This window comes from Antechinus flavipes, chromosome 4 (genome assembly GCF_016432865.1).
Source record: "Antechinus flavipes isolate AdamAnt ecotype Samford, QLD, Australia chromosome 4, AdamAnt_v2, whole genome shotgun sequence".
Lineage (NCBI taxonomy): Eukaryota > Metazoa > Chordata > Mammalia > Dasyuromorphia > Dasyuridae > Antechinus > Antechinus flavipes.
Window position 1 is genome coordinate 364,791,250 of NC_067401.1, and position 20,111 is coordinate 364,811,360.

The 20,111-nt window shown below is 44.7% G+C and overlaps 1 long non-coding RNA gene and 4 other non-coding genes across 5 annotated transcripts; 3 read left to right on the plus strand and 2 right to left on the minus strand.

The window, feature by feature from the left end:
• Window positions 1-508: 508 nt before the first annotated feature.
• LOC127562497 (uncharacterized) lies at window positions 509-5,893 on the minus strand. Its single transcript, XR_007953681.1, has 4 exons — window positions 3,552-5,893; window positions 2,532-2,657; window positions 1,065-1,190; window positions 509-978 (listed from the first exon to the last, which is right to left on the minus strand). It is a non-coding gene; the product is annotated as an uncharacterized LOC127562497 (long non-coding RNA).
• On the plus strand, window positions 5,055-5,137 carry TRNAL-AAG (transfer RNA leucine (anticodon AAG)). Its single transcript has one exon. It is a non-coding gene; the product is annotated as a tRNA-Leu (tRNA).
• A 311-nt stretch (window positions 5,894-6,204) lies between the features above and the next one.
• TRNAE-UUC (transfer RNA glutamic acid (anticodon UUC)) lies at window positions 6,205-6,276 on the minus strand. Its single transcript has one exon. It is a non-coding gene; the product is annotated as a tRNA-Glu (tRNA).
• A 4,816-nt stretch (window positions 6,277-11,092) lies between these two features.
• On the plus strand, window positions 11,093-11,164 carry TRNAD-GUC (transfer RNA aspartic acid (anticodon GUC)). The gene has a single exon. It is a non-coding gene; the product is annotated as a tRNA-Asp (tRNA).
• Window positions 11,165-19,774: 8,610 nt separating this feature from the next.
• Window positions 19,775-19,846, plus strand: TRNAD-GUC (transfer RNA aspartic acid (anticodon GUC)). The gene has a single exon. It is a non-coding gene; the product is annotated as a tRNA-Asp (tRNA).
• The last annotated feature ends 265 nt before the right edge of the window (window positions 19,847-20,111 follow it).

Sequence of the window (20,111 nt, forward strand, 5' to 3'; positions counted from 1 at the left end):
ACCCGAGCCTTCTCTCCCTTTCCACTCCCTCCTTCCCCTCACTTTACATCGGTGGGGAATTTGAGCTGAAAAATATAAGCTATATGAAGTTAGAAACAACATCAGTCTGATTCAGTTAACTACTCGTCCTTTCCCCCTCCCCCCTTTTTTTAAAATAAAGGGTAGTTCTTCGACAAAGTGGCCACCTAAAGATTAGAGTGTGATCGGAGAAGACAGGGGTATGTGGTGGATTACATCGGGAAACAAACGGCTTTGAAAACAAAATGCAAATTTGTTGTTCGGTTGTTCCAGTGTCTTCATAACAACCTTTAGAAGTTTTCTTGTCAAAGATATCGGAGTGGTTTGCCATTTTCTTTTCCAGTTAATTTGACAAATGAGGAAACTGAGGCAAACAGGAATGTACTGGTCCAGGGTTACACAGCTAGTGGGAGGCCCGGCACTCTATCCAGTGTGTCACTGTGCCACCTAATTACCCACACACGCGTATACAAATGAAGACTAAATGAAGCTAGATAGACAAGTTGCTCCTTTTGTCCAACATGACACCCCTCCCCGCCTCTGCTTAGATATAGCGCACTACACTGGTGGTGCCTTGGACCTCCAAGGCTTCCTGGAACTGACTTTCCCAGACTCACGCGGAAGGTCAAGTGGGCAGCTGAGGGAGCAGCCTGAGTATTGGTCGGGAGCTGTCCAAATGGGTGTGTCCAGACTGGAGTCCTCAGAGGCTTTTCTGGGTTTGCTCCTCTCTTTAGCTTGTGTCTTGCTCTTTTCTCCCCGAAGAGAACCAGATGGTTCCGAAAGCCACCGGATAGTTTGTTCAGGATTGCTCAGGTTCTAATCTCCATCCCCGGATGGCAGTCACTCTAGTTGGACGCAGTGCAGAGAGCTGCAGGATTCCTAGCGTCGTCCTTTGGAATGGTCAGGATATTTTGCCCTGGTCAGCCTTAGGGCAGCGTCTGCTCCTCAGAGACCCCAAGGCTGCGCATGGAAATAGATACTTCTTGTTATATCGAAAGGCAGACAGAATCTATTGGCAGGAAAGAATGTGGAAGGGGATTGAATACCTGTTGGTCAAGAGTTCCTCCCAACCTGCTTCGGCCTAGAGGCTGCGGCGCTGGAACGAAGGGATTGGCTTTATAGAAGACAAGGTCGATCTCCACGACTCAGTCTTTGGGGAGATTACTCGAAGCCTGGAGACAAAAGGAGAACTGTAACAGAATGATGGGAAGAAGCTGGTACAGATCTCCAATGTCGGGGATGGAGGGAGGGAAGAAGCGGAGGGCAGTGGTTTGAGTCCTAGTGAATCGGGAAAGAGGGGAGTAGGTTAAGAAGTCAAATAGAGTGAGCTGTTTGGGGTGCTGAATAAAGGCAGTAATCGCCTCTGAAGTAGTGGCTTCGAATCCCGCTTCTGAGATTGATTCTTCTCCACATAAGTGCGGGCACAGAGACAAGAAGAGGCCTTTTGAGGAGTGCGGACAAAAAAATTTTCCTTGAGGAAAAAAGACTGCTTCCTGGTTTGGATTTGTCTTTCCAAATAGTTCTGTCTCTGTTTCTCATGTGATGCTCAGAAACACGCACACACTCTCTCTGCCTTTCTCCCCCTTTTCTTCCCCTCTCTTCCTTTTTTTTTCCTTCTCCCCCTCTCTCCCCACTCTCTTCCTCTCTCTCCCTTTCTCTCCCTCCCCCCTCTCTCTCCTTTTTTCTCTCGTCCTCTGGATCTCACGCTCTCTCTCGAAATCGAAGGCAGAAAGAAGGTTCCTTATGCACTTGGAGACCAAAATGTTCCAAATAGCTACTGAGGCAGAGTGATGGAAAGACTCTGAGAAGCAAAAATAAGGAAACAAGGAAGCATCTTTCAACTGTAGATTGGGCTTGCAAATGGTCAGGGATGATGGACATTCCATCTATGATAGAATGTCATTATGGCCCTCAAAGAAATGGTCAGTAGAAGGAATTAAGATAAACAAGGGAAGAAGAATCATAATTGGGAGTTTGACAGAAGCAAAAAAAGCAAGAGATTCCAGGACTATGAGAATGACAATGAAAAGAACACACACACAAACAAAAACTAAAACTAAAACTGCATCAGTCAGTGTAGTACAAAATTTTGACAAGGCAAGGCAAGAGACTCTGAACCCAGAAGCAAAATATAAAAGTTCATCTTCATTAACTCCCACTTCTGCCAAACAGACAAATAATAAGAAGAAAAAGTTCTGGATTGAATTTGGGAATAAGAGAAAGAAGCCATGAAAAAATGAAAAACAATAGTCATGGATTTAGTCACTAGTCAGGAATGTTCTTGAGTTTTTGCTTTGAGAAATGGAGACATCTATTTGGAAAGTCTATTGGAGACATCTATTTGGAGATACCAGGAAGTAGTCTCCCCTTCTCCCCAAATAAATACATATACATACATGTATATATGTGTGTGTACTTGTGTGTACAAGTATGTACACAGTGTGAACATATTTGGGTGTACAAGTCAAAATAGAACCGGTCCTATTGACTACAGCTCTTGGAGGCTGACTCACCTGAAGAGTGAAATTGTTTCAGTGTGATTATCTCTTGAGAGCCGATTTGGGGCAGTCTTGGTCCTGGTTTGTAAGGATGACTGTACTGTCTTGTATATTGGAGTGGAGGAGTTGGAAAATGACTACCTGAAAGAATGACCATTTTTAGTATAAATGAATAGACAAAAAGACATTACCACACCAGGAATCGAACCCAAGAGCTGAATCTTAGCCACTGGACCACCAGTGAGATGATAAAAGAGTAGAATCCAGGAGTCAGAGAAAATAATCCATTATGTTTCAATCCTGTAACTGCCCTTCGTTTTTTTTCAAGTCAGTCCAACCCATATCACCCCAAGTCTTGTCATCTACTTGTTTCTCCTTAGCTCAATGTTACCTCTTTTCTCCAACATTGTTCCCCTGCCACCACCCTTGCCCATCTGCAATCAACTCCCATATATATACTCTTCTCCTTCTCCCTAGGCTTGGGAAGATCCTTGAGATTTTTGGCCTGCTTCTGGAGTCTTGTCCTATCAGGAACAAAGCCTGTGAGGCTACAACAAGAAACCCAAGAGGTCAGCTCATTTTCCTGATGGTTGGGTCACTGGAATTCCAATGTGCTGAGATGACAGAACTCTAGGTCAAAATACCAGCAGTGACCAGCCACACAGAGACTTGCCTTCCCCATAGCCTAGTGCGGTTTCCTCCCTGGCCTTGGTGTTTTTTTCCTTCTGCTCCCTTTGGATGTCCTAAAAGGCTCTGCTAATTGGTTCTGTGATTGGGAAGACACCATAAGTTGGAGCCAAGCAACCTCAAGGCAGCCTTCCCTTCCAGTGATGTTTTGGCCTGTTCCCCAGGAGCAGCTGGATTGAAGGAGCTCTGCATTGTTCACTAGGTGCTAAGCAAAAAGAAAAATAGCAAGTAAAGTTTAAAAGGAGATGGAAGCTATCCTGCTCACTGGGGAGTCTGAACCTGGTCTTCTCTGTGGCGGAGTATGGTATCACTACACTATAAAGGACCTCAGACCCACTTATTCCTTACCTGTTGCACCATTCTTGTAGGCACATAGTTTAAACAGAAAAAACACCCTTTCCAAGTTCTGGCCTGCCTTTCCATAGCTTGTATGTCTGTCCCTTTGGACCTTCTTTCTCCATTCCACGTGATTGTGGCCAGGGAGTAAGCAAAAGGGTGATTTATTCAACTCTAGCCAAGAGATGATACTCAGAGTCAGTCTTGATCCAGAGGAGCGAAGCTTTTCAACTTCAGGGCCACAGACCTTCTTGATCCATTTTGCTTCTCAGGAAACTGGGAAGTTACACCAGGGACCTAGATCTAGCCTTGAGACTCCTAAGCTAATTTAAAAGGGAATGCATGCAAATCAAAATAAATTCAGTCCATTTCTTTTTGTCCAGAGAGCTCTCTCCTAGACTTCAGTGACCAAAACTAAGGTGTTGGCAGCTTTTGGGACTTGGAGAAAGATAATGGCTGCCTAAGACTGTCTTCTCAAAAGCCAGCTGGACAAATCCTAGTCCACAGAGAGGGCTATTGGTGTGCTGCCCTTCCTCCTGGTTAGCCTGCATTTCTGGGAACAGAGCAACTCCGCCAAAGTCTGTATACCCATTTGATTCTCTTCACTTTAGCCAGCCTGGTGACAGACCCGGCCTCATCATCTTCATGAATCACAGCGCTCATTACAGCCTCGGTATCTTGGTTGGAACTTTGCCACTGTGCCCAAAGAATCCCTCCTGCAAATCTGCTACTTCCAAACCTCGCCCACATGGCCTAGGTCTCCCTTATTACAGTCGTCACCCTGGACTAGAAAGTCTCTTCATTAGGTTTGTTCAAACTGACTCTGTTGCCTTTTTCTAATGGCCCCAAAGGCATTCCCTGGTGCCAAATAGGGGGTTCCACCCTGGCTCCTGTCCCTAGAGACTCTGCTGGGTTTGTTCTTCTCCATGGCTTGAGGCGATTCCCACTTTCTCTCAGAGGAGAACCTAATGGCTCTGAAGGCAGGCCATGGGGTAATTTACCCGGGTTCTCCAAAGCTGAGCCTATAGTTGCCAGCTCTTCTCGCTTGGAGCAGGACATGATGTTTCTGAACTGATTTGGAGAGCTCCTGATATCCTGAATGGGATGGTTTCGTAATGAAAGGTCTACTCTGGCCGGTCCTCAGACAATGTCTGCTAGTCAGAGACTTGGAGGCCGGGTATGGAAATGGGCACCCACAAGTCCAGTTGGACTGACAGACCCACAGACAGACAGACGCTGTTGGTAGGAGGGGTGGTGTGAAAGCTTTGGAGATGTGGGTTCCCTCTCGGTTGCTTTCACGTGGAGGTTGTGAGAGTGTACTGAAGGGAAAGGTCTTGTGAGTGAAGAAGTCGATCGGGGGAACGTCGGCCTCCAGCGAGGCAACTGGAAAGTAGGAGACCAATGAGGGTTGTGTAGACTCAGCAAGCAGCTGCTGTTATGATCTTTTAAAAGATTAAGGGAATAGCCGATTTGAGGTGAGAGTGATGAAGGTCAAGCTAGAAAGAGCTCCACGTAGTCAGGATGGCCGAGCGGTCTAAGGCGCTGCGTTAAGGTCGCAGTCTCCCCTGGAGGCGTGGGTTCGAATCCCACTTCTGACAAATCGGTAGTTTTCCTCCTCCACCCAGTTTCAATCACCATAGGGTATGCTTTCCAGAGGACTCAGAATTTCCATACGAAATAGGAGAATACAAAGTACGATAACTCTTAGATGCCTCTAGGATCACCAATCAGCCGTCCTCCAATCCCTTTCTCAGATCTCAGGCCTATCTCACATTTGGTGTCTCCAGGTTAATTCTCGATTTCTTCTGAGCTAGGTAGGTTTCGTTTTCTAACCCCAGCTCAGAGCTTTTCAGGTCTATTAAATCTGGTACGGCCAGCAATCATCGTTTTTTGGTCCTTATTCCCAGACTCCCAAGTTCAGTCCTGACTTCGCAAACAGATGTCTCTTTATCAATTCCTCAGGGTAGGTGCTGGTGTCCCTCTGTCATACTTTTTCCTTTTATTTTCTTTCTACTCCTCTACATTACAAAGACTTTTCTTTTAAATCTTTTGACTTTTTTGTTTTGCGTCAACGAGAGCTGGGCTGGGGGCAGGTCTGTTTTTGGTTATGTCCTGCTCGTTTCTTCGGTCTTCTTGGAGCCAAGATTTGTCCTTAGAATGAATGACAGAGCCTTTGTCTTCTTTTTCTGTTTTTTATTGTGGACATTCTCCTAATCTAGATATTTCTTACTTCCGTTTCTGCTGAATTGACTGTGAATCTGGTACATACAATTCTTCCTTCTCTGGATTCCTCCTACTGGCCGTTTGAATCTAAGGCCATTAGGCATCCTTTCTTAGAGCACTGTCTAACAGTTCCGTGACTCGCCTGCCCAATAAATGGTCACAGGGAGCCCCGCCTTTGTTTTCACGTCATGTTACCCTGCAACTTGTAGGTCGGTGCGGTTGTATGTATTATCAATTGTTCGGTAAGGTGGAAAATTGTCATTTGTGGGGATGGCCCGATTAAGACGCGAAATAAGCCCCGCCTTTGTTTTCACGTCACGTTATCCTGCAGGTTGTAGGTTGATGAGGTTGTATTTATTAATCATTGTTCGGTAAGGCGGGAAGTTGTCATTTGGGAAGATGGCCCGATAAAGACACTAAATGGGTTAAAGAAAAATGCCTCTTCCCTGACCGGGAATCGAACCCGGGCCGCGGCGGTGAAAGCGCCGAATCCTAGCCACTAGACCACCAGGGACCGCACGGAAAGCCGTTATTATTATAATCACCTAGTTTATTTGACAAGTCTCAAGCCGCTCTTTGTTTTGCTGGTCCTAAAATTTTACACCTCATACACACTCATCTCCTTAGCTCAGTCCCATCTGCAATCCTGATTTTCCAGGACAAGTCACGCATTCATCTCGCCCCCTAGCTCTGCGTCCCCTGTCCTGCCCACACATGTTGTGCCACTGGCACTCTCAACTCTCACGTACCTTCCTCCACACCCTTCTCCTGGCATCTAGGCTCTGAAAGTCACCTGTAATTTCGGCCTCCTCCTCAAGAGCTGCAAAGCTTGCAGCAGTGAGTATTTTGCTTTATATGTCTCGCCTCCCTTTTTACCAATAATCTCAACGAGTTTGATTGGCAATGGAATATTGCAAATCAAAGAAAATGGGCATTTTAGAAATTTTTAAAAAATAATTCCAAATCCCTTTCCAGAACGGTTGGATCGAGCACCAACAGTGTAATCCAGGACCATTCCTTCCCTAACTATGACCTTAGATTGTTACCCTTTTTTCTTATTTTTGCTACATCGTTGGATGTGAAGTGAAATCCCTTAGCTGGTTACCTTTTCATTGTCTGATAACTCGATAGAGCATACTTGTATTTGGTTGTTAATAAAATTTGTCATCCCTATTTTGAGAAATGTGCTTTTGACCACTAATCTTAAATCTTTCGGACTCAGGACCGGCAAAGGTCTGGGTCCTAGGAAGGGAAAGAAGGGTGGGGGATGGGAAGTTTGCTTGAAGTTGACAGCTAATGTGAATTGCTTTTTTTTTTTTTTTTTTTTTTAAATCCTTTCCAGTTCCGTTTCTGCTTCAGGTTTCTGGAGCCTGACCCTTGAGATCTGGGCACTTTCACTTCGGCCATGCCTGAGACATACAAATTCAGTTCTGATGACATCTCCCTGAGCTCTCCCCAGCTCCACAAACCAGCAACCAGGAACCCAACGATCTGGCCAAATTAATCTTGTCCTCCTCCGATGACCCATGCATGCTAGAGAGTTGGGTTTCAGCCCTTCACCTAGTAGAGAGTACCTTTCTGTTGACTCCACCTAAATCTCAAGATGGGCAGGGAACCTGGAGCAGGGAAAGCCAGAAGGGTCACCTTTAAGGCACTGGGGCATCCCTGGAGAATTCTTCCAGTTGCGCCTTTCTAGAGGTCCCTGAAGATTCTGGTCTGTCTGTTCTTGAGAGGGAAGAAAGAGAAAAAGGGCTCTTTCTTTTTGATGCTGGTCTTTCCCCACACCAGGATGACAAAATTCTTAATGGAGAGGAACAGAAGGTATTCATGAATAATCTTTGGCCATGTCCTGTAGTGTTCTTCTTTTCTAAAATATAATCGTTCTCTGGGAGCAGATTTCTTGGGGGGGGGTTTCTGGGGATAGCCTTAGTTTCAGTTCAGGGTAATAATCACCTCAAATGCAGCCAGGATTAAAGTCCAGTCCCTTATTGTCTCCTTCAAAATAGCCCTGTTAGCTTTCTTAGAGGCCTCTCTCCTTGGTTCCAAGAGCTTCTTTTGCTAGTCCTTTGCCTCTTCCAGCTTCAGCCTCTCTTTCGAATGTGTTCAGCCAGCACAGAGGTTGAAGTTGGAATGAATCTGTCTTGCCTCCTCTAGTGGGCTCCTCCTCTAGTGGGCTCCTTTACTGTACTTATCCTTCTGACGTGTGAATCTTCTGGACTTGCGAATCTCACACTGACTCCTGGCTCTGAATTTCTTTGAGTTTCCAGTGGGCTTGTCCTTTTATATGCTCTTTTAGAGGTGTGAACTCAAAGGTGTGAAAGGTGTGAACTCTTGCAGAACTCTTAACAAGTACTAAGCACATTAGTGAACCCAGAGAACTGCTAGACAACCGACTTAGTACCCTGTAAGAATCCTAACAATGTCCCAATTCACACATAACAAATGTACATAGAAGAATGCTTCTGGAATAAAAATATCTGGATATGGGACTGCTCCAACTCGTATGGATAGGAGGATGCACCTTAGCTGCCTCACCCCACCATCAATCTTTACAGGTAGGCTCTAAGATTCAAAGGGATGACTACAAAACATTTGTAATTTTTGGTATGAAACAAATCAAGGTGGATAGAATAATAAAAAAAAAAACTGCAGATTGGGACAGATATTAGCATCTCCTTTTACCCCCTTGCCATTCTCACAGTGTGATACCCAGTATATATGATACCCAGTATATATGGGGTACTGACAAAGACTTTCAAGAGCCTGCTTGGTGGTAGTAAGGGGATAGGGATAAGTAGGTGTCTGACTTTCCTGCTTTGTCTCTTATAGACAAAAGCTCAACAGGGAAAGACTAACAAGAACATTGTTAGTGAAAAGAATTGACAATGCAAATTATCCATTCTCTATTATCCTCCCTCATTCCTCACTTCTATGGAGAATCTCCTAGAAAGGTCCTTCAAGCAACTAGACACAACTTTCTCTCCTTCCACTCACCTCCAACCCTTGTTAGCCACTTTAGGCTTCTCATCTATTTCCTCAACTGAAAGTGCTTTCACCTAAGGTAGTGAAGATCTTGGCAGAAATGAATTTTACCATCCTTCTAAACCTCTCTTGAGATTTGTACAATGCAATTCCTCCTCTCGAATATTCTCATCTTCCCTATCCTAGCTCTCTCTCCAACTTCTCCTTTTTCTATGGCTTTTTCTTTCTCTCTTTTGCCTCAGGAGTCCCTATGATCCAGATCTGCTCACTATGGGGTGTCCTTCAGGATATCCATTCCAGAAACTTTTTGTCCTCCAACTCTGCAGAGAGTCACATTCCATTCTCTCTCAGACCTTTTCAGTTCTTCCCTTGTTTCAATTACTTTTGGCAAATAACTAAGATGTGTATATGGAGACCACTATTACACGGAGATCCTATGACACATCTCTACTCTATTTCAAATTCATCGTGTACAAAATGGGGCTCATCTCACATCTCTTAAGCCCTCCCACTTTCCCATTGAGTATAGAGATAGGGAGTTGGGGGGAAGGAGAGGAAAATTTGTAATTCTAGGAAGGACAGGGCCATCTTCTCAGGACCTTGCTTCATACCCTCCATTACATAATTCATACTCTATCCTCCTCTATTTCTCTTAAACCACATCCACTCAATTTCCAAATCTTAGTTTCTTAAACTTCACATTTTCCTTTGAATACATATTCTCCCCCTCTCACAGACCTCCTTTGGGTGTGATCACTCTCTTGAAGGAACAGTTTCTCAATTAATCTCTAGCTTTCTCTTCCCCTCCTTTCCAATCAATTCCTAGCACAACTTGCCAAATTTTTCTTCCAAAAGTCCCAGTGTGCCCATGTCCCTCTCTTACTCAAGGACCTCAAGGACCAACATCTTGCAGCTTATAATGCCACTATCTCAAAATGAAAGTCAACATTTCAGAAGAAAACATTATTTGGAAAAAAAGAAAAGTCTGGAAAATCAGGTGCTTTTCAGAACTGTAGTTAGATGAAGACTTCTTATCCAAATTAGGGAGAGAGAGGACATCATATGTAGAAGCCCAGAGAAAGAAATGATTGCATCACATTTGTCACCTTTGGCATGAAACAAGTCAACGGGGATAGAATAAGGAGAGAAGCTGCAGATTGGGACAAATATTAGCGTTCCTTATCATTCCCTTCCCCACCTCCCAGTGTGCTGTCCAGCATGTGTTGGGTATGGACAAAGTCTAGAATTTCAGGAACCATATTCTTAAGAGATAGGTGGTTCAAGGATAGTAACAAGAAGGCTAAATATAACCTGCTCTAAACTGATCACAGTGTTAGTCACCTCAGAGCCGATACTGGTGGATTGAATAGGGAAATCGTTTTTCTTAACCTTCCTGGAATTCCCAGATTCCATCAAGGCTGAACGCATGTGCCACCTGCTATGGTGACCGTTTAACGACATCTACCCTAGTTACTGTTCTTCATCAAATATTCCCATAACTTTGGATCTGTTTGCAGCAGGAATCTCTGCCCCCTTCACCACCATCCTCGCTCCCATTGGAAACTCCTTGAGGGAAGGACTGCGTTTGGATTTATGTCTTGGCGTTCTCCATATGTAGCTCAGCGCCCCGGCACAGTGTGAGAGCAGCTGGAGAAAAGTCTCTGTTCTGGAGATGCAGACTTTCAGATCTCAGGGTCTATGTTGTCACGCTTGACTCAAGAACCTTTGATGAACCGCGGGAGAAGTTCCTTCTACTAAGATCGATTGACAACTGTCGTCCTACCTGATACCGGAGAGAAGGGACAACGTAAGTACCTACGGTCAGACAGCGCTAGGAAGTCAAATTACTTTGGGAGTTGGAGGGGACTTTGGTAAAGAAACAAGCTTTAATATAAGTCCCTGATTTGACAGGTGAAGGAACTTCAGGCAGGTGAGTTGCAATGTGCTAAATAAAGTCCCGCAAGTAATCCTGCCAGGATAGGAGGAGGGGAGCGCGATGTAAGAAAGGGTAGAGAATGGGAATTTTAGTTGCAGATGGGCGCAGGGGTGGGAGGGTGGAGGGTTTCCGGAGCGCAGAAATGAATCTTGGCAGAAGACTGGAGCCTATTCTTGGTGGTGGCGACTGTGAGAGATAAGTGTATAGGAGGTGGTGGTGGAGGGTCTGGGTGTGGGGGAATTGGCATTTGTCTTTCCGGATGTGTCAGCAGAGAAGGGAGGAAGAGGGTCCAAAAGGACGGAGATGACAGTGCGTGCAAAAATCGGGTATGACTTCCAGGGAAAATTTCTCTTCCTAAAATAGGTGGTCTTCATCAATATTATCCAGCACGTAAAGTCAGTTTTCCAGCAAGTCCTCGTTAGTATAGTGGTGAGTATCTCCGCCTGTCACGCGGAAGACCGGGGTTCGATTCCCCGACGAGGAGAGCACAAATGTTTTTCATCCGTTTTTACTTTCTTGTCTTAGTTTACAGATGATAGCTAGACTAAATTCCTTCACCTGCGCCCCAGCATACAGGCTCAGTAGATCCTTCCTTCTAAATTCTCTTTTAGAGCACACCTTTTTGAATCTGGCCCTTGTGTACCTATTGCCAGGTACAAGAAGCAAGCAGTCTACAGCTGTTAACATGAGAATGATCACTCTTAGGTATCTGTGTTCATTGGAAATTTGAGAGTCCTTGAAGTCAACAGCTTTTGCTCTTTAACATAAAGGTGAGGGCATGAATTTAAAAGTCTCCAAGGAGCTCTGCCTTAAAGCAGTCCGGGGACCATAGGAAAGAGAAGCTTGTAGGGCCATCCAAATGGCACCAAGGGCAAAAGACAAGATGGCTCCAAGTAGTTGTGCGAGTCTTTGACCAATTCGGAGTCCGGACCTCTGTTCTGGAGTAGTCTAGGCAGCAAGGGGATCAGCTTGACCTTCGAACCTCTGCCCTTGTTCCTCTTTAGACTTTTCTCCAGGCGAAAATAAGTTTTTTTTCGGAAAGGCTGACAGCGCCAGTGCCTCTTCCCGAGCCCAGGAGCGAGACTGGTGATGGAGGATCTTGTGTAGAAATTGAGGGTGGACAAGGGAGAGTGGTGTCTAGGACTCGTGTATGAGCATTGGAGAAGCTGAGCTAAGTGGAGATAGAGTGTAATCTAAGGCTTTACCTTTGAATCCAGTCCTCCTCCCACTTCTCATCTTAATACCTGTTCTTAGAGAAAAGAGATTTTTATTGCTTTTGCTGTTCTTTCCATAGTTTAATCTTCCTCAGTCTCAGGCTATCCTCTTCTGCTTCCCTTTTGGGTTTACATTCAAACATGTTTGCCTCTTTCAGATGGGAATAACGTTTATTTAATATGGACTCCTTTCCCCCACCATTCCTCCATGTTCCTGTACTCTTCTTCCACATTCTAACTCCATGACAAGTTCCCACTCCTTTTTTCATTGGTGCATTTTCTTTCTTCATCAATGCATTTCTCTTTGTGTTTTTCTTTTATCTAGGGTGCAAAAGGATTCTAGCACTGGACCCAGAATCTAGCAGATCATTCAAACCCAGTCTCAGACACTAGCTGTGCAACTCTGTGCTAAGTCACAGCCTCGATTTCCTTAGAAAATAACTTCCAAGAGGAATTGTGCACAAGACAATATTTGTAAAGTGCTGATCACAATTCCTGGCAAATAAGCGCTTAATACATGCTCATTCCCTTCTCTATATAAGAAAGTTCATTAAGTTGTCACTACATATCTATGCAGAATGTTTAACATCTTGGAGGAAAGGGTACCCCTCAATAATTTCATGGTAGTGTGGAGTTCCTCAGCGAAGGTGAGGGAGTGTGCATATAAGCTAAGTGAAAGGATGTACCATTTTAAAAAGATCTCTAAGATAGATACACATTCTTCTTCTAAACGAATGTCCAGGGAAGAGAATGCTGTTGTCCCTGGGAACCCTGAGGATGTCATTCTAGAGGATCACTATCAATGATCTTAGTGGCAATGGGACAGTTTGCAGAATACAGACCAATGACCTCTTAGCTACCTTATTACAGATGACTCTCTGGTTAAATATATGGGACTGTGACAGGAGTTAAATCTTCGGTAAGGGTGATATTCTTGGTGCTAATTCCCTTCAAGGTCAATTATCTCACATTAGAAGACCCATTGTGAATTGCATTGGGCATCACTTACCCCATGAATCTTATGACTGAGATCTCAGACTTGGTCTTTGCAAAGAGGGAACAAAAATGGTCTTCACAACTTGGGAGTGGGGCTTTGTTTAATTTTTTTTTTTTTTTTTTGCTGTCTTTTCAATTTAAACATTTTTCTCAAAGGAAGAAAAGATCATTCTTTTAAAATTCTGAGTGTAAACAAAATAGTATCCACTTCTCATTGCAACATTCAAAGATAGGATTATATATGAAAGTAACTCTCCATTTTATACTGCCTTACAAAAAGGATTTCATAAATATTTAAAGCCTGTTTTACTCCCAACTATTCTCTCCCAATTGCCTCCCCTTTTGACCACACATTCTTCCTATTCCCTCCTCCTTTTTGTTAACCTGTTAAGTGTGAATCTCTATGTGTGGTGAAGCAATAGGGTGGCTAGAGGTTCAAACGGCAGAGAGTGAGTATTTGAGGAAAGTAGGAGCACCAACTATGGAAGGGCTGGAAATGCCCTATTGCTAATGTGGAATCTAGGATTTGAGGAGTATGCTGCATACTTAGAGAATAACCTATGCTAATCCTGTGAGAAGGCAGATGATTGAATGCTCATGAAGGGAAGGATAAGGGGACAAATTTGAGTTGGAAGATAAGAATTCACTAGATGCTGCTGAGGGTAGAAGTCTGGGGTGAAGAAAGGGTTAGGGACCAGACAATATTGTATTTATAGAGCCTAGCTCAGTATGGGCTGATACCACCAAATAAGTTCCAGGTTTCAGGTGAAATGAGGCTTTTGGTTCTTATATCAACTGACAAAAGATTTATTTAGCTCTAAGAGAAAGATATTCAAACCTGGAATGATATTCAGCTAGGATCAGTCTTGATTTAGCTGAACTCATTTTTTGAGCTTCAGGGTAAGTGGGTCCTATCCAACTTCAGGAAAATACAAGTTCCTAAGGAGTCTGGGAAACTACATTAAGAACTTGGAATCTTGAGTCTCCTGAGTCAATTCAGAAATGAATCCCTGAATGAAGATAAATGAGTCAGGCCCACCATTTCCTTTTTATGAAGTGATTTTCTGCCCAAATCTTTGTGACCAACACTTAAGGTGACTTTTGGGCCTCTTAGCATGGCTGTCTAGGACTGTTTTCCCAAGATCCCCAGTGGTAAGGTCCAGGAGTGGACAAATACTGATCCCTTGAGTGGAAGTTGGCCGTCCTAACTCACTCTCCCCGTCAGCTCCATTTCTGGGATCAGAGCAGCTTGGACAAGGTTTAGATGCCCATTTAACTTCAGCCACTTTAGGAGACCCCAATTATGGTGACAGACGGACCCCATCTCCCCAGTTCCACGAATCATAGTGCTTATTTTGGCCTCAGTACCTTGGCTGGGACTTTGTCACTGAAGCCCAGAATATATATACTTCTTTAAAATTATATCTTTTTATTTACAAAACATATGCTTGGGTAATTTTTTTCAACATTGACCCTTGCAAAACCTTTTGTTCCAAATTTTTCCCTCCTTCCCCCCACTCCCTCCCCTAGATGGCAGGTACATGTTAACTATATGTTAAATCTGTTAAATTATATGTTAAATCTAATATATGTATACATATTTAGTATATATACCTTTTGAAAACTTCTGTCACTCCAAAACCTCTCCACGTGATCCAGGTTTCTTTTTATTTGCAGTCATCACCCCGGACCAAAAAGTATTTCCCGCAAGACCTATTCAAAGGGACTCTACGGCCCTCTTTTAATGGCCCCAGATGCATTTCCTGGTGCCGAATGGTGATGTCCAGTTTGCCACTTGTTCCCAGAGACTGCTAAATTTGCTCTTCTCCTTGGCTTGTACTGACACCCCCTTTCTCCTAGAGGAGAGAAATGACGCCAAAGACAGACACTCGTTAATTTGTTCGGTTTCCATTAGACTGAGCCTCCAACGGCCATCTCTTCTGGTGTGGAGTTGGACAGTGTTTCTGAAGGGATTTGGAGAGCTCCTGATACTGGAATGGGATCGATGTGTGGAAGCGGCCGGACCAGCTTTTGGGACTGAGATTTCCACCAGGTTGTTTTGTGCCGAAGATTGCGAAAGGTACTGAAGGTCCTGGATGAAGAGGTAGGTCGCGGGTGTATTGGCTTCTGTTGAGGCAACTTCGAAGTAGATGGAAGTGGGCCTAGCAAGAAGTTGTAATCTTTTTAGGTGTTAGGAGAAATAATTGAATTGAGGTAGGCGTGATGACCTTCAGGCCGAAGGTGGGTTTTTGTTGTCAGGATGGCCAAGCGGTCTAAGACGCTGCGTTAAGGGCGCATCCTTCCCTGGAGGCGTGGGTTCGAGTCCCCCCTCTGACAGGCTTTTCTCCTTTTACATTGCTTCTAGCAAGCACAAGTACTAGTTTTCTTCTAGCAAAGACAGGACTTTAACTTAAAGAACAGCCTGAGGGTAAAGTACAAGAACTTTCTCCAAGTGCTGGCTCCATCCTGGTACCGTACTTCTTTAACCTCTTAAGGTGCTTTCTGGACAGTACTGCTGGGGCACACTACCATACCCATACACATCTTCTCTTCTGTTAAACATAGGCAAACTTTTCACTCTCTTTTTGGCGTCCCCCAGACCGCCGGCAAAACTGTTTTGGAGAGTGGTGCAATGCCAGAAAATCTCCAGGGTCCTTCATCAGTGCAAGGGCTCAACTTAGTAACTACTGGTGGTCATATCTCTCCCACCCCCTCCCCAAAGCAAATACCTTCTATATCTTGTTTTTTTGACTTATCGGAATTGGGATCGGGGCAGGTACTTTTGCCCTGCCGTTTTTTTTGTCTTTTAGTTTGTTTTCTCGAGTTTAGTTGGGCTGACGAATCCTTAAAATGAATGACAGAGTTTTTGTTTTTCTTTTGAGGTTAAATGTCCTTGACATTTTCTTAAGTCTCGTTATCTCTTCTGATTCTGTTGAATTCACTGTGCATTGAATGGTTCACACAATTCTCTTCTTTCTCTGGTTTCCTCCTAGTGGCGATTTGAGTGGAGAGTCATTCCAGATCTTTCCTTAGACCGTCTCTCGGTTCTTGAGAACTCCTGATCTCTATGGTCGTGGACTCTGTCTTCGTTTCCTTTCGAATAGCCCTCACGGACTCTCAGGCTGATTTTGGTCTTTTTGTGCATTGAAGAGCTAAGTATCTGGCTTTGACTTTCATGGCGTATACATAAATGCCTAAGAAGGAACGAGATCTAGGCCTAGGGAATTTTCTTGGCGAAATAGAAAGGGTGTTGCTGAAAGAGTTGGGACCGAGGCTTGAATGCAGCCTGTATTGCCCGGCTATTTTACGCCTTGAGCACTTTCCTGGGAGGAGGATTGAGTCTTCGAGGAGCCTTTGAAAGTTCTTTTGCCTAGGGGCAGTTGATGTGAAACGGTAGGAGCAGAAGTTGGTGTGGATGTATGGATTTCAGTTGGCTGGTGGAGTGAAAAATGATCACTTGTGGGAATAATCGGAGAAAGACATGACATTCCCTGACCCGGAATCCAAGCTGAGCCCCAGTCTTTTAACCATTAGATGTAGAAGGCTGAAACTCTGTATGATTGATTTAAACAAGGTGTTAATTCAGTGGAATTGATGACAATGGTTATCTAGTTTTGCATAGTGATTAATATTTCTCTAGTTCAGCATGATTGAATTAATCTTACAACAAATAATGGTTCCCTAGTGATTGGCTTATGCTCAGTATGATGAATGGATTTAATTGTAATAGAGTATTTAAGAAGCCAGAGTCAGACCTAGAGGCGGACTGGAGACAGACTTGGGGAAGACAGAAGATTGGAGGCTGGAGCACAAGCTCTCAGACTGAGACTTAGAGAGAGACCGTCGAGGTGGTCCTCCGGCCTCCCCCACAGAAATCAAGACCCATTCTGGAGGACTTTCGAGCCCCAGGTAAGGAGACAAAACTTTGAAGGAGACAATAAAGATTTTTGGACTTTATCTCTGCCTATTCTCGTGGTGATTACTCTGCTGAAAGGAAGGCTAGTCCAGAGGCCTCCAGAAAACTAACCAAAACACTACAACTAGACACATTGGATCACAAACAGACAACTTGGCTCCATCCCAAGGGTCTCTTTGTGGGTCGGAAAGACAGTTCTCGGCCTCCCTTCCTCAACCTCCTGAACCTGCCTCATCTCTTACACATTCTAGCTCAGTCTCATCTGCATCCTGACCCTCCAAACCAAGTCACTCATTCACTTCGATCCTTAGCTCAGTGTCCCCTTCCTTGCCCACATATGATTGGCCAGCAGTCTTTTCCGTATACTCCCAAATCCCACATACCTTCCTCCACATCTTTCTAGTATGTAGGTTCCGGAAGAGACGCCATACTTTCCACCTAAGGAGGTGCCTTGCCAAGGACAAAACCTAAGAGGCTACAGCAATAAGCTGAAGAGCATCCTCACACTGCCCATCCTGGCTGGGTAACCCGAGCTCCCACAGCTAGGCTAGAGATCACTGAGCTCTGAGCCAATAGGGTGGATAGTGATCTGCTCCCCATTTCCTTCCCTTGCATTGGCATCCTATTTTTCCTCCGTATTTGTTCTATGGCCCAAGATTTTAATTGCTTCTCACTTTTGTGGCCTCCAATGTCCTGATAGGCAAGAACCAAGTACGCTCAAGGGATCACTTCCTTGCCTTTCCATGGACTTGTGAGTTGGGGGGACACCATCACCTCGGCCACTTGTAGTGGAGGACTTCTGTTTGACTCTCAGGGTGCTAAACAAGAGAAAAAACAGATAGCAGAAAGACAGGGGGGGGGGCAGCCTGTGCTTCCCAGCAGAAAATGGAATTCCAGTTTTCCACTTAAGCATGCAAGTCTGTGCCCATACAGAGAATGACTCGGGGAAAGGGACTTTTACCCATCACGACACCTCTTGCACACTCCAAAGAGGAGAAATGCTCCCTCTATGTCCTGCCTTTGCTCTCCATATCCTGTATCTTCATTCATTGCGATCTTCTTCCTCCATTTTTCACTCCAGCATTGTCAAATCTAGAGGTGGAATGCAATTTTAAATCAAAGGGAAATCCCATTTCCACGCCCCACTTAAATCTCAATGCTCTTCCTTTGGAACTAGGGCAGCTGATTTTTGCTCTAAGATTCACTTTTTCCTGTCTTCAGCTCTTCGATTGGGCATGTGTGATGAATGGAGTAGATTACATGAGAGGCTTCAGGGGCCCCTTCTAGTCCCAATTCTATGATCCTGGCCCTTTCCATCCTCCCACTTGGAAATGGGCCTCAGCCCCGAACCACCATCAATTAGCCTTTGGGGGAAACTCTGGGATTAGAGATGGCTCCTATTTAAGTGCGTCATCACAGTGGTGATTGGCTCATGGATATCTGACTTTCCTCCTTTGTGCCTCTATAGACATAGACCGGGTCCTAAAGGGACTGACAAACAACGACCTTCTTCTATAGGGAATCTCCTAGAAAAAGCCTTTCCAGCAACTAGCCACAACTTTCTCTCCTTTCATTCATCGTCAGCCCTTCTTAAGTGTCTTCTCAACCGATCCTTCCACTTAAATTGCTGTCTCTCAGACTAGTAAGGGTTGGAGAAAAGAGAATCTATTCTCTCATTCTTAAGATAATACAACTCTTCTTTTTGGATATTTTCTTCTCTCCTATCTTCCCGAACCTGAGTCTCTCTCTTCAGAGTCTCCTTTCTCCACATGGCTACTCTTTACCCTTTTGCCTCAGGAGCCCCCCATGATCCGGATCCACTCACCACAGGTGTCCTACCACAATATGCATTTTTGGATTTCCAACTCTGCAGACATTGTCCTCTCTCTGGCCGCTTCAATTCTTCCCCTGGTTTCAGTTATTATTGCCTCTTGGCAAATTACTGGTATGTATATATGGAGACCACTATCACACTTGAGTTTCTATGACACAAACTAGTTCAAATTCAACAGGTAGAAAATGTGTCACCTCCTATGGCAATCGTTAAACGACATCTACTATAATTACTGCCCTTTCCTTCGTTAAATATTTCCATAAATTTGGATCTGTTTGCAGTAGGAATCTCTGCCCCCCTTCACCACCATCCTCACTCCCATTGGAAACTCCTTGAGGGAAGGACTGCGTTTGGATTTATGTCTTGGTGTTCTCCATAGGTAGCTCAGCGCCCCGGCACAGTAAGAGCTGCTGGAGAAGTTTCTGTTCTGAGTTGCAGACTTCCAGATCTCAGGATCGATATTGTCACTCTTGACTTAAGAACCTTTGGTGAACTCATCATTATACTGGGCACTCGCGGGAGAAGTTCTTTCTACTATGAACGATCGACAACTGCAGTCCTACCTGATAGCTTGAAGGACGTGCACGGGAGAAAGGAAAACTTAAGTGACTTAGGAAAACTTAAGCGATAGGAAGCAAGCTTTTAGTTTGGGGGCTTAAGGGACTTTAGGTGCCAAGTATAAGTCCCTGATTTGACAGGAGAGGGAACTTCAGGCAGATAAATAGCAGTGTGCTGAATAAAATCCTGCAGATAATCTTATCTACCGGGAAAGGAGGGTGGGGGCTGTGTAAAGATAAAGAAGAGGGATTTTAGTCTCAGATGAGGGCAGGTTTGGGAGGGTGGAGGGTTTTGGGAGGGCAGAGGTGAATCTTGGCAAAAGACTGGAGCCTATCCTTGGTGGTGACTGTAAGGGCTAAAAGTAAAGGAGGTGGTGGTGGAGGGTCTGAGTGTGATGGAAGTTTTCGTGGAATTTCTTTTGTCCTTCCGGATGTGTCCGCAGAGAAGGGAGAAAGAGGGTCCAAAACGACAGACTAAAGGGCGTGCAAAGGTGTGATTTCCAGGAACAATTTTCTTTCTGGGATAGATGACCTTCATCAAAGTTGTCTAGCACATAAAGTAATGCCATCCGGCACGTCCTCGTTAGTATAGTGGTGAGTATCTCCGCCTGTCACGCGGAAGACCGGGGTTCGATTCCCCGACGAGGAGTCTTTTCCGTTGCCTTTTCTGTTTTCTTATTTGGAGGCTTTGAGAAGTAGATTCAATTTTTTCACATTGCGTCAGTGGTGAGGCTCCCCTACACTCAAACCCACAAGATGCTTGACTTCTGCCTGCAGGCACTAAGTGGGCCATAGGAAAGAGAAGCCGCAGCTGTGGGGCCATCCAAGTGGCACCGAGGGAACTGGAAGTTAGGGCAAAGGACAGAGTGGCTCGAGACGGTTGTGCGGGTTACTGACCATTTGGAAGTGTGGAC